Source organism: Bubalus kerabau, chromosome 1 (genome assembly GCF_029407905.1).
Source record: "Bubalus kerabau isolate K-KA32 ecotype Philippines breed swamp buffalo chromosome 1, PCC_UOA_SB_1v2, whole genome shotgun sequence".
In the NCBI taxonomy this organism is placed as follows: domain Eukaryota; kingdom Metazoa; phylum Chordata; class Mammalia; order Artiodactyla; family Bovidae; genus Bubalus; species Bubalus kerabau.
Window position 1 is genome coordinate 57,416,318 of NC_073624.1, and position 15,408 is coordinate 57,431,725.

Genomic DNA, 15,408 nt, shown 5'->3' on the forward strand with positions numbered 1-15,408 from the left:
CTAACACTGCGAGTACTAACCAGTATGACCTATACAAGCCATCTCCCCCCAACCCCCGCCCCCGCCCACCAGGTCTCAGTTCCCCAAATGTAAATGATGTAACACCTGCCCTTCCTGAACAACCCAGCCACACAAGTCATTTCCAACCAGGAAAGTTCAAAAAGGGCTGCATCACACAGATTATCAAAGTTGCTGAAGTCATTCTTCCTGGAGAAAGGGAAGGAACAGGGCAACTGGTGTGCTCTAAGCCAGTGTTTCCTTTTTTATTTCAAAGACGTCTCTTGCATATCAACAAATTTCACTGAGCACACCACTCACTTACCCAGGAGGGGATAGGAGAGGGAGAGAGACCAGCACCTGATTAGGAAACATGAAAATAACCACAAGTACTATGCAATTGATAAAGTACTAAGGGATCCACATCCATGCGAAGAAGAGAAGTGCAGTTGTGTGCAAGGCGTTACTACTCAGACATCAGAGAAGGCAATTAAACATTTTAGACTAGTGCATACTTTACAAGAATTTATTTGTTTTCTCTGAGTCTAAGCTCACCTGCACAGAATCCTCAATTTTTGCCACTATAAATCTAACAGTGGGCAGCACCCAAATCCACTCAGCCTACACAAATGAAACAAAGTTATGCCTAAAAAAGTCTTTAAAACCCTTGTGTATCTCCACTCTCAAGCAAACAAATTTCAAACAAGCAATGGGCCCTGAATATTTTACCTTATTTCACTGAGTAGAAGATCTCACTGATTGTAAAATGTCCATTATATAGACTGAAAATGAAAAAAATAAAACAAGCTGCCAACTAAACCATAAAATGATGCTTTCCTATCATTTGAAATTTTTTATTTTATCTTTCCTAAAAGTCTTTTAAAACTTACATTAATTTTTTTATCATATATAATTCTTATAGATACATTAAAAAGAAATAAATTGGTTAGGCTTACCCCTAAACTTTCTTCATTTGCAGAGTTTCGATCTCCAAATCAATTTTGACTAGGTGTCCCCAGTCTCTGGGCTTCTGACACAAAATCATCCTCTGTGCTGTTAAGAGGGATCTCATGTTGTTTGGGTTTTTTTCTGAGTCACTGACACACATTCTGCAAGTTCTATCACAGATCCACACTTAATGGCCATCGCATCACAATTATGGGCTCACCAACACCAAGTGTAAGATACATCCTGATCCCAGAGACATCAAGATGTGCATTTTGCTATCAGTAAAACATACTATACATTTCACTTTCACTTTTTTCAAAACATACTGTATAATTCATAATAAAATCAATTACAACATATAACCTTATAATTATGAAATAGATATATTTTCCCAGGTATCTCATTGGTGCAGTTCTGTTCTCTATTCCTTATGGCTGGATTTGGAATCTACTTTACTCTCTCTTCTCTCTCACCTATCCAACTATGTCCTTTTCAGTCCTCATTTCTCACTGCCCAAGGCATCAGAGGGCAGACACACTGAAACCATAATCACAGAAAACTAGCCAATCTGATCACACGGACCACAGCCTTGTCTAACTCAATGAAACCAAGCTATGACATATGGGGCCACCCAAGACGGATGGGTCATGGAGAAGTCTGACAGAATGTGGTCCACTGGAGAAGGGAATGGCAAACCACTTCAGTATTCTTGCCTTGAGAACGCCATGAACAGTATGAAAAGGCAAAATAATGGGATACCGAGAGAGGAACTCCCCAGGTCAGTAGGTGCCCAATATGCTACAGGAGATCAGTGGAGAAATAACTCCAGAAAGAATGAAGAGATGGAGCCAAAGCAAAAATGATACCCAGTTGTGGATATGACTGGTGATAGAAGCAAGGTCTGATGCTGTAAAAAGCAATATTGCATAGGGACCTAGAATGTTAGGTCCATGAATCAAGGCAAATTGGAAGTGGTCAAACAGGAGATGACAAGAGTGAACGTTGACATTCTAGGAATCAGCAAACTAAAATGGACTGGAATGGGTGAATTTAATTCAGATGACCATTATATCTAATACTGTGGGCAGGAATCCCTCAGAAGGAATGGAGTAGCCATCATGGTCAAGAAAAGAGTCTGAAATGCAGTACCTGGATGCAATCTCAAAAACGACAGAATGATCTCTGTTCGTTTCCAGGCAAACCATTCAATATCACGGTGATCCAAGCCTATGCCTCAACCAATAACAGTGAAGTTGAATGATTCTATGAAGACCTACAAGACCTTTTAGAACTAACACCCAAAAAAGATGTCCTTTTATAGGGGACTGGAATGCAGAAGTAGGAAGTCAAGAAATACCTGGAGTAACAGGCAAATTTGGCCTTGGAGTATGGAATGAAGCAGGGCAAAGGCTAATAGGGTTGTCCCAAGAGAAAGCACTGGTCATAGCAAACACCCTCTTCCAACAACACAAGAGAAGACTCTTACACATGGACATCACCAGATGGTCAACACCAAAATCAGACTGATTATATTCTTTGCAGCCAAAGATGGAGAAGCTCTATACAGTCAGCAAAAAAAAGACCGGGAGCTGACTGTGGCTCAGATCATGAACTCCTTATTGCCAAATTCAGACTTAAATTGAAGAAAGTAGGGAAAACCATTAGACCATTCAGGTATGACCTAAATTAAATCCCTTATGATTATACAGTGGAAGTGAGAAATAGATTTAAGGGACTAGATCTGATAGAGTGCCTGATGAGCTATGGACGGAGGTTCGTGACATTGTACAGGAGACAGGGATCAAGACCATCTCCATGGAAAAGAATTTCAAAAAAGCAAAATGGCTGTCTGAGGAGGCCTTACAAATAGCTGTGAAAAGAAGAGAAGCGAAAAGCAAAGGAGAAAAGGAAAGATATTCCCATTTGAATGCAGAGTTCCAAAGAACAGCAAGGAGAGATAAGACAGCCTTCCTCAGTGATCAATGCAAAGAAATAGCGGAAAACAACAGAATGGGAAAGACTAGAGATCTCTTCAAGAAAATTAGAGATACCAAGGGAACATTTCATGCAAAGATGGGCTCGATAAAGGACAGAAATGGTATGGACCTAACAGAAGCACAAGATTTTAAGAGGTGGCAAGAATACACAGAAGAACTATACAAAAAAGATCTTCATGACCAAGATAATCACGATGGTGTGATCACTCACCCAGAGCCAGACATCCTGGAATGTGAAGTCAAGTGGGCCTTAGAAAGCATCACTATGAACAAAGCTAGTGGAGGTGATGGAATTCCAGTTGAGCTATTTCAAATCCTGAAAGATGATGCTGTGAAAGTGCTGCACTCAATATGCCAGCAAATTTGGAAAACTCAGCAGTGGCCACAGGACTGGAAAAGGTCCGTTTTCATTCCAACCCCAAAGAAAGGCAATGCCAAAGAATGCTCAAACTACTGCACAATTGCACTCATCTCACACGCTAGTAAAGTAATGCTCAAAATTCTCCAAGCCAGGCTTCAGCAATACGTGAACCGTGAACTTCCAGATGTTCAAGCTGGTTTTAGAAAAGGCAGAGGAACCAGAGATCAAATTGCCAACATCCTCTGGATCATGGAAAAAGCAAGCGAGTTCCAGAAAAACATCTATTTCTGCTTTATTGACTATGCCAAAGCCTTTGACTGTGTGGATCACAATAAACTGTGGAAAATTCTGAAAGAGATGGGAATACCAGACCACCTGACCTGTCTCTTGAGAAACCTATATGCAGGTCAGGAAGCAACAGTTAGAACTGGACATGGAACAACAGACTGGTTCCAAATAGGAAAAGCAGTATGTCAAGGCTGTATATTGTCACCCTGCTTATTTAACTTCTATGCAGAGTACATCATGAGAAACACTGGGCTGGAAGAAGCACAAGCTGGAATCAAGATTGCAGGCAGAAATATCAATAACCTCAGATATGCAGATGACACCACCCTTATGGAAGAAAGTGAAGAGGAACTAAAGAGCCTGTTGATGAAAATGAAAGAGGAGAGTGAAAAAGCTGGCTTAAAGCTCAACATTCAGAAAACGAAGACCATGGCATCTGGTGCCATCACTTCATGGCAGATAGATGGGGAAACAGTGGAAACAGTGGCTGACTTTATTTTTCTGGGCTCCAAAATCACTGCAGATGGCGATTGCAGCCATGAAATTAAAAGACGCTTACTCCTTGGAAGGAAAGTTATGACCAACCTAGATAGCATATTCAAAAGCAGAGACATTACTTTGCCAACAATGGTCCATCTAGTCAAGGCTATGGTTTTTCCAGTGGTCATGTACAGATGTGAGAGTTGGACTGTGAAGAAAGCTGAGTGCCAAAGAATTGATGCTTTTGAACTGTGGTGTTGGAGAAGACTCTTGAGAGTCCCTTGGACTGCAAGGAGATCCAACCAGTCCATTCTAAAGGAGATCAGTCTTGAATATTCATTGGAAGGACTGATGCTGAGGCTGAAACTCCAGTACTTTGGCCACCTCATGAGAAGAGTTGACTCATTGGAAAAGACTCTGATGCTGGGAGGGATTGGGGGCAGGAGGAGAAGGGGACGACAGAGGATGAGATGGCTTGATGGCATCACCAACTTGATGCACATGAATTTGGGTGAACTCCAGGAATTGGTGATGGACAGGGAGGCCTGGCATGCTGCAATTCATCGGGTCTCAAAGAGTCAGACACACTGAGGGACTAACTGAAGGCACTTACCCCTTGTGCCTTGGTCCCATGGCCATATCTTTGTCCAGACCTCAGTTCATTTCACACACTTAAGGATTATAGTCCCTAAATGCCCCTTCCTCCTGCAGTCTCTCTGCAATCCAACACATTACAATTGATGACCTGATAATCCCCTTTCATCATGAATTACTTGCTCAAGCACTTATTCGGGGGGTCAAAACATTTGTTTCGGTTTTAACATGAAAAACACAAACAAGCTTTTTGGCTACCCCATATATTGGTTCCCACTGTTCAAACAGCAGACTTCTTTGAAGACCCCCATAATCTGACCTGACTCAACTTATCAAAACCTTTTTTTTTTTTTGGCTGCATACCACAGTATGCAGGATCTTAGTTCCGTGGCCAGGGTTTGAACCTATGCCCACTGCAGTGGAAGGAAGGAGCCTTAACCACTAAACTGCCAGGAAAGTCCCTTAACTTATCGAAATTTTATTTACCACTTTCTTCACAGATCTGGCCTGATGCTCAGGGTGTCCTTCCATCTTCGGTGCTCACCATAAGCATTCCTGACATCACATCTTTGCTTATGCTGTCTCCCCCTCCACCAATCGAGCTCTAATCCCTTTCTCTTGATGAAATCTTCCTTGACTTTCCCAGGCCCTGTGGACTATGACTTCTGTATTCTTGTTACACTAATGGAAAGACTATTTTGGCTTTCAGTTCAGTTGCTCAGCCGTGTCTGACTCTTTGCAACCCCATGAACTGCGGCACATCAGGCCTCCCTGTCCATCACCAACTCCTGGAATTTACTCAAACTCATGTCCATTAAGTCAGTAATGCCATCCAACCATCTATCTCATCCTCTGTCATCCCCTTCTCCTCCTGCCTTCAATCTTTCCCAGCATCAGGGTCTTTTCAAATGAGTCAGTTCTTAGCCTCAGGTGGCTAAAGTATTGGAGTTTCAGCTTCAACATCAGTCCTTCCAATGAATATTTTGGCTTTAGACTATAAATATTTTCATTCTTCTTCCCTATGAGACCATCAGCTTAGACTCAACAAAACTGAACAAATCTCAGGGCTCAATCTCTCACCAAGCTGGCATCCAAGTCATCTTTAGTCCATGTTCCTCTCAGTCATTTGCTACTGTATCCCTCACCTTCCCCAGCACCAACCTCAGCCAGCTGGCATCATATCTTATTCCATATTTCATAATCACAAGAAGCAGCAAATCATCCATGTCCCATACCATGGCCACCAACAGTCTAGATGTGTTCCTGTGGAATACTGATTACCAAAGTTGGCTTAAAGCTCAACATTCAGAAAACTAAGATCATGGCATCTAGTCCCAGCACTTCATGGGAAATAAATGGGGAAACAGTGGAAACAGTGTCAGACTTTATTTTTCAGGGCTCCAAAATCACTGCAGATGGTGATTGCAGCCATGAAATTAAAGGACACTTACTCCTTGGAAGGAAAGTTATGACCAACCTAGATAGCATATTAAAAGCAGAGATATTACTTTGCCAAAGTAATGTCTGTCTAGTCAAGGTTATGGTTTTTCCAGTGGTCATGTATGGATGTGAGAATTGGACTGTGAAGAAGGCTGAATGCTGAAGAATTGATGCTTTTGAACTGTGGTGTTGGAGAAGACTCTTGAGAGTCCCTTGGTCTGCAAGGAGATCCAACCAGTCCATTCTAGAGGAGCTCAGTCTTGGGTGTTAATTGGAAAGACTGATGCTAAAGCTGAAACTCCAGTACTTTGGCCACCTCATTCTAAGAGTTGACTCATTGGAAAAGACTCTGATGCTGGGAGGGATTGGGGGCAGGAGAAGGGGATGACAGAGGATGAGATGGCTGGATGGCATCACCGACTCGATGGACGTGAGTCTGAGTGAACTCCGGGAGATGGTGATGGACAGGGAGGCCTGGCGTGCTGCGATTCATGGGGTCACAAATAGTCGGACACGACTGAGTGACTGAACTGAACTGAAGAACTTAGTAAAGGCTTCATATTGTATTCATTTTTACAGGCCTAATGCCTAGTACAGTGCCTGATAGAAGATGTTTTTCAAATTGATTAATAGGCCTCTGAGCCCAGGCAAACCTTTACTATATGTTTTAAATATTTAACACAAATTAACATTTCCATCTGTGGGGACTCCAAAAACTTCTTGACAGATGGGAAGTGAAGGGAAGTAAATGAGATATATATGCAAAGATGAGTGACTCCAATAAATATTAGTTCAGCAGACAGAATTATTGTAAGAAATGCGTTCGCATTTCTCTGGCACGGTCATATTTTTCTCGAGGATTGGGGCCCTCGGGCACTGGTCCTGCTGTCACTAATTGAGATGTATTTTCCTGATCTTCAGTTGGAGTTGTTTTGTTGATTCATACAGCAAGCACCTTGCTTAACTGAATAATACAAGTGATCGGTTATATAAGGGCATCAAATTTCCACTTCACAACTCAAGGGGCTATGGTGGAAGGAACCACCCAGCACTGGATAACACTAAATAGCTGAATATACTTGCAGTACTGGTAACAACAGGAAAATTCAAATGATCAGCCTCTCTGACAACTGCCTGCAGCCATACAGGGAAGTGATTCATTTTACCTTACGGAGTCCTTTGGGTATGGTGCAGAGGAAAACAAACAAACAAGTACAAAAAGCTTCCATGTGGGGATAAAACACCACAAAAAGCAGTAAATTAAATCCCTATATGGCAGTTAAAGTATCAACAATATTGACATTACAAATCGTGCCACTAGCACAGACATGCGGAGAAGGCAACGGCACCCCACTCCAGTAGTGGGCTGGAAAATCCCATGGACGGAAGAGCCTGGTGGGCTGCAGTCCATGGGGTCGCTAAGTCGGACACGACTAAGCAACTTCACTTTCACTTTTCACTTTCATGCATTGGAGAAGGAAATGGCAACCCACTCCAGTGTTGTTGCCTGGAGAATCCCAGGGACGTGGGAGCCTGGTGGGCTGCCGTCTATGGGGTCGCACAGAGTTGGACACTACTGAAGCGACTTAGCAGCAGCACAGACATGATGCTTACCTCTCCAAAATCTTTTCAGTAGTTTTTGCTTTCAATACCTCACAAGACTGAAGCAACGATGCCAGGGACAGGCAAAGTGCCTAATAGAAAAGAGACAGCAGGGATGCAAAGCTAAACTCTTCCATCCCCTATTACTTTCCTATTTTCCTCAGTGTCTCTAAACCCTGTTAATGTGTGATTAACTTTCTTTTTCAATGTGTGATTAAGGAACAACCTGCTTATGTATTGTGCCCGTACTATCCACTGTTCAGTTACTCAAAGTTAACTCGAAAACATACACTAAAGGTATACGCCCAGCACTGCACAAGCCACTCAAGACGTCAATGATACAAATGAACTTATTTACAAAGCTGAAACAGACTCACAGACTTTAGAAAACAAACTTATGGTTACCAAAAGGGAAAGGAGAGGGGAGGGATACGAAATATACATACTATATATAAAAGAGATCAACAGCAAGGACCTATTGTACAGCACAGGGGACTATATTCAATATCGTGAAATCAATAAGGCAAAAGAATCTGAAAAAGAAGATATACATATGTACAACTGAATCACTGTGCTATACACTTCAAACTAACACAACATTGTAAATCAACTACACCTCAATTTTTTAAAAAATCACCTGTTTAAAATGTGTAAATTAAGTAAAGATACATCAACATATAAATTAAGCATGTGAATTAAGTATGATACATCCTTTGCACAAAGAATTCAGGGGCAAGCAGAGACCTAGTCAGGCCTGTCCCTCAGCTTGGGTGCAGTCACCCCATGCTTATCCCTGACTTCGGCACTCAATGAATGTACTTTCGTATGTCCTCAACACTATTGTGCCTCCTACTAGACCACACGGCCCCAGAGGCTGCATCTCATTCATGCATTGTTCCCAGGGTAGCCTAGATCCCTTAACATCTCTGGTCTCATTTCCAAATTCTTTCCCTCTCCTTCACTCCACTCCAGACACACTGACCTTCATGCTATTCCCCAGCACGCCAAGGAAACACATGCTTCGGGGCCTTTACACTTGCTATTCCCTCTGCCTTGATCACTCTTCTCCTAGATGTTTGCCTAGCTTTCTTCCTCATGTTCCCTTCTGAGTGAGACCTTCCTCGACCACTTTTAAAATCACAAGTCCTGTACCACAGCATTTTTTTTCGTCAGCCTGCCATGTTTTTCTCCATAACACACATCACTAACACAACCCAAATTTCAATTATCTTGCTCAATTGCCTGTCTCACCCCATCACCCAAATGCAAGCTCCCAGGAGAGGGAAATGTTTTTACTACATATATGACACCAAAAATGGGTGCCAATGTACACATAAGGGATTAATAACTGTGTGATGGATCAACTATAAGATCTCTAAAAAACAGCATGATATAATCTGTGCTCTCAAGGAAATTAAAATTTCTGGGGACTGAAGGGCAAAACTACGTTTTTGGAGGCCCTGTGCTGTGCTATACTCAGTTGTGTCTGATTCTTTGCGACCCTATGGACTGTAGCCCCCAGCTTCTTCTGTCCATGGGGTTCTCCAGGCAAGAACACTGGAGTGGGTTGCCATTTCCTACTCCAGGGGATCTTTCCAACCCAGGGATCGAACCTGAGTCTTCTGCAATCAGTTCAGTTCAGTTCAGTTGCTCAGTCGTGTCCGACTCTTTGCGATCCCATGAATCGCAGCACGCCAGGCCTCCCTGTCCATCACCAACTCCCGGAGTTCACCCAGACTCACGTCCATTGAGTCAGTGATGCCATCCAGCCATCTCATCCTCTGTCGTCCCCTTCTCCTCCTGCCCCCAATCCCTCCCAGCATTAGAGACTTTTCCAATGAGTCAACTCTTCGCATGAGGTGGCCAAAGTACTGGAGTTTCAGCTTTAGTCTCCTAAAGCTCCTAAAGCAATGCAGGTAATTTATTTACCGTGTGAGCCACCAGGGAAGTCCCTTTTGGAGGCCAATGGACACCTATTTCATCTGCCTTTGAGGGGGTGATGTGTCTTCCACTATATAAAGTCTTTCAGGATGATAAATCCAGGTGTCTGACCTTCTACTCGGGCAGCCAAAAGGGCAGACCCTTCCACTCTCTGCACTGGTAAGGCTGGGCTGAGTCCGTCACACCATCTTTCCCTATTTGCTTCACAATCAGGGAAGCAGCAACTAAGATTCCTTCAACTCAGCCTCGCTTGCCTATCAGACTGCTCCTATGATGGAACCTTTCACCAGACTTCTCATCCCTCATCTGTGTGATACTGCCTTGGTTTCCATTTCTAGACCTGGTTCTCCAGGATGTAGTGAACGAGCTACACACAGCCTCTGCCAAAATTCTTTTAGCCACAATCACTTCTAATGCTTTTACCTAAAGAGCCTTAGCTAACACAACACAAAAAAGAAAGTAATGCAGAGCATCACTATTAAGTGACCATTAAGTTTTCCTATTTGGATCAGAGGAAGATGTAAATCCCATGGGCCTCATGTAAGGTGTGTAACCAGTCCTAGTCTTTGAAAATAAAGGATCTGGATGGGTAAAGAAGTGAAAGGCTAGGGGAACAGAGGCAAAATGAGTGTTTTTAGAACCCCTACAATGAGCCAGGCAGTCTGTGAAACAACTTACTGAAGAACACACAACTAGTAAGGAATTGGTAGAGCTTAGATTGGAGGCAAGATCTCAATGTTGTTTCAAGGGGACGTAACATTGAGTGACTAACAGAAGAACCATTTCATTGGAGGGGAGCTGAAAAAGATTTGAGATTAAATAAGAGGTAGTAAAAGGTATAGCACTTAAAAGTAAATCTTAAGGCTATGACTCTTCATTTCTGAATATGATTCAGGAATAAAAGTGAAGCTAGAGGCATGCATTTGGTAAGAGACACAAATCTGAATATGAAATGGTGAATGAGTTCTCTAAAACAGTAATGTATTTATGCATACTAATGGCAACATCTTCCATATGTATACTACTCTTCACACAATTTTTTTGAGTTCCATCAAACCCCAATGACTCATCAGGTGCTGGAAGGAGGTATTCAATGTAAAGAATAATTATTCTTTGCTTTTAATTTTTCAGTTACTTAAAAAAAATTATACATACATACACATACACAGACATAAACAGAGAAAGACTGTGTGTGTACCATAAGTTACATTTTCCATTTGCATTACACCACCCAGTTCCTCAATACCTTTCTTTGAAACAATGCATCATCCCTCCCCAATCCCTTCATATGGGCTTAGTTCTAGTGTTCATAAATAAATGGAGGAAATAAACTAAAGTATTTTGAAGACAAGTATTTTACTTTGTTAGAAGTGTCATTCCCAGGCAATCAATCTGCAAGAAAGTCTAAAAGCCAGTTGCCTACACAGAAGTTTAAATATTTATTCAGTTTAAACCTGTGGCAGATTCATTTTGATATTTGGCAAAACTAATACAATTATGTAAAGTTTAAAAATAAAATAAAATTTAAAAAAATATTCAGTTTAAGTGTTTAAAGCATTAGCAAAAAAGGAATACTTTCAATAAATAAGAGGTGATGAAATGGATCTGAGAAAGAAAGCTATGACTGAAATCTTGTTTCTTCTACCTTTTCCTGAAGATATGGTATCTTTACCTTAAGACCATGTAGCCGGAAGTAGTTTAATGAATTCATTCCCAATATGATAGATAAAACAGGTTCAGCACATCTTGAGAGACAAATGGCTTTGATTTGGCAATTGGCTAGGTGAAATCATCAAGAAGCAGGTCTGAACAAATTCATAAGCAAAAAGCACAGCAAGGGAAACAACTACTGGCTGAATATCCTTGACTAAAGGAGATGCACCAACATCAGCAATACGAATGTTTGCCCAAGGGGACACTTCACACATGTTTCTGAGAAACCAGAATGACTTCTGAGGTGATGAGTAGAAGCTGGCAAATGTCATCTGTTCTATGTGGACTGAGAGACTGGGTTAAAGAGACATTTTCCACCCAGTTTCAAAGAAACTATTGGTCTTGCTTCTTTGCCAACTGACCCCAACACCTGCCTCTATGCACCATTTAGCAAAGGCAGATTTAATCATATATTTTACAGAAAGTTTTCTTGCATTGAACAAGAAACAATTTAGGGCATTACAGAGCCCTTTGGGCATCCTGCAATATAAGGCTACACAATTTTCCTGAAAAGGTCATTTATGCTCTTCATGATTGTGGTGGTTTAGCCACTAAGTCATATCTGGACTGTAGCCTGCCAGACTCCTCTGTCCATGGGATTCTCTCCAGGCAAGAATACCGGAGTGGTTGCCATTTCCTTCTTTCCAATGTTCTTCCATGGTAAGTGGCATAGTCCAGAACAGATATTGGAAATTTACATGGGAACAGGAGAAGATGGATTTTCCTGTCTTCATCCGTCTTTATTCTAGAAGCTGTGTAGCATAATGGTTAAGCACAGTGGGGTGGTGAGACTCGTATCTCAGTTCAAATCTGGCTCTGACACCAAAACAGATTTTAGGACTGTTAACTTACAAGTTGCATTATTTGTAACCTAAGAATAAAAATGGTGCCTGTTACTTTTTAACTTCCCAATAAATATTAATAACATTTTCATTAAAATTCAGGTGTACATGCTTTAGGAAGAAAAAAAAAGACATCAAATTTGCGAAATTTAGTCCCCTCTCCACCACTCCACTAATAAGGAAGTGGTAGCCCAGAGAAGTGAAATGACTTTCTTGAGAGGTCACAGCTAAGTGGCCTCATGGCAAAGACAGTCGTGCAAAACCCATGTCTCTACTTCTGGCCCAGTATGCATTCTACTGTAGCATAACTTGATGAAACCAGAATCACACTTCATTTAATAAGTATTTATTAAACATCTTCAATGGTCAAAACCATTTTCCTCTCTTCCTTTACCATCACACTCAGGAGTAAATTGCCCTCAAGTTGTGTTCCTTCTTCTCATCCAACCAGCTAATCATCTTTACAGAGGTGGAAATGATTGACTTCAGTACTTGCACAGGCCCTAACACATACTACGCATACAAGAAATACTCATTCAGTGACTTAACTTATGAAATTTCCTATTCAAAAACAAAAGAAATCAATCCAAAATTTTAGCAAATCTCCATCAGGGAGCTAATGGAGAAAACATTTCTTTGAAAGGAACCATCTCCAGGTACCTCTGAAACATACAATTCACAAGTATCAACACACTCAGAAGGCCTTATGCAAAGCACATGACATCAGAGAAAGCCACTAAATGTTGACTGAGGGATGTCTGCAAGAACCTCAGGGAAAACTCACCCACTGCAGCTTGGCAATGTTTTAAACACCATAGTGTTTTCTACTAAGGTACTCTTACCAATAACCACAGGATCTTTGTACAGTTTTAAATATCAGTTCAAAATGACATATTTAGCCGTTACAATGCATTATAAAAGGCACTGTCACAGAACAAATTATAAAAACAATATAAAAATGTACTGTACATGTGTTAAACACTTCATGGAGGAAAATACATTTTATGCTAGTCACTGAGGTACAGGTCTAGTGTATTTTCCATAAGAGATGGGTTTCTGTATAATATTTCTAAGAGCCTGTTATACTCACAGAAAAGCAACTTTAAAAAAATCCAGACTTCTGTACTCAGAGTGTATGCATAAGCTAAAAGTGAACTCATGAACAGCCACTGATGAATGAAAGTCTAATTCATCTTAGGATAAAGATACTAGAATACTGAAACAAAATGTGAGAAATATTACCTCAACAGCCAGGTCACATTGATGTCAGGAAAACAGCCTTTTATGAAGTCTTAGCATGAGCAGAAAAGATGGTTTAAGAGCTGTGGCAGGGAGGCAGGAACACCCATGTGATGTCCACTATCGCCCACCAGCAGCCCAGGAGCTGTTTGATTTGCTACAAGGCAGAGGGCTGACAGTCTGGAAAGTCAAACGATCAATACTTTGGTGTTATTCCCAAGTAAAGGAAAAGGCATTCTGGAATTAGGTAGGAGAATCTGTCTGGATCCAACTCAGTTAACATATTGAAACACTCAGAAAAATAAGACAAACTACTAAACCGTCTAATTTCCAAAGCAATCTAAAAACATCATTCTTCTTCTTAGGCAAATGTAGAATCATTCCCTAGTTAATCCTCTGTTTTTCCATCTCATAGACTTCTTAATAACTCTCGTTTAGAAAAGAAAGTAGAGAAAAAAGGTTTCCCCACATCATCTGGTGCCCCTTATATATTCCTTACTTTAACAGTAACTTATATTGTTTCAGAAATGTGGCTGACAAGCAAAAGCAGCCACCAGTCTGGCAATGAGAAACCATCAAATACACACACACACACACGTATATGTATGTATATATACATAGATGTACATACGTATATCCTCTATGTATGTATATACATACATCGATGTACATACATATGTACATCGATGTATGTATATATGATGGTTTCTCATGTGTATATATTATACATGTGTATATATTGTGTACATATATGTACATACACATATATGTGTATACATACGTGTATGTGCACATGAATGCATGCATACATGTTTACATATATGCATACATGTGTGTATACACATGCATGTGTGTATGTATGCATACATGTGTGTGTCTATACACACACACTTTCACCCCAATACAAGGATGTACCATTGGCAGAATTACTACTGTCTTTTATGCCCGAGAGCTGTGTTCACACAAATTAATGGACTTGTCCAAGATCATGCAACTACTGAGCAAAAGATCCAAGATTTAAATATAATGTCATCATTCTCTACTATGTATGTAGGGTAAATAGGGCATCTTGTGGACACATGACCTTCAAAATCCATATAAAATAAGCTGGAGTCATGTAATTTTACACAGATGATGTATGACTGAAATCTATGGCACCCACTTCAGGAGATTAGGTTTTGACATTTATCAAGACAAAGACAAAATTTCATATAAGGTTTCTGGTGTGGTTCACTATAAATTCATTCTTCTCATGCCATTTAAATAAAGCATAATTCTACACACAACTTTCAAATTAAATGATTCTGTTGATGTCCTCTCTGAAGTCCAGGAGTAACAAAATATATCATCTTCAAAAAGCAAAATACTGATTTTTTTACTTCAGTTCAGTCGCTCAGTCATGTCCGACTCTTTGCGACCCCATGAATCATAGCACGCCAGGCCTCCCTGTCCATCACCAACTCCCAGAGTTCACTCAGACTCACGTCCATCGAGTCAGTGATGCCATCCAGCCATCTCATCCTCTGTCGTCCCCTTCTCCTCCTGCCCCCAATCCCTCCCAGCATCAAAGTCTTTTCCAATGAGTCAACTCTTCGCATGAGGTGGCCAAAGTACTGGAGTTTCAGCTTTAGCATCATTCCTTCCAAAGAAATCCCAGGGCTGATCTCCTTCAAAATGGACTGGTTGGATCTCCTTGCAGTCCAAGGGACTCTCAAGAGTCTTCTCCAACACCACAGTTCAAAAGCATCAATTCTTCAGTGCTCAGCCTTCTTCATAGTCCAACTCTCACATCCGTACATGACCACAGGAAAAACCATAGCCTTGACTAGACAAACCTTTGTTGGCAAAATAATGTCTCTGCTTTTCAATATGCTATCTAGGTTGGTCATAACTTTCCTTCCAAGGAGTAAGCGTCTTTTAATTTCATGGCTGCAATCGCCATCTGCAGTGATTTTGGAGCCCAGAA

The 15,408-nt window shown here is 41.1% G+C and overlaps 1 protein-coding gene across 17 annotated transcripts in view; it reads right to left on the bottom strand.

The window, feature by feature from the left end:
* ANO4 (anoctamin 4) overlaps positions 1–15,408 on the bottom strand; it is a 428,567-nt gene that overhangs the window by 288,023 nt on the left and 125,136 nt on the right. The window lies entirely within an intron of this gene.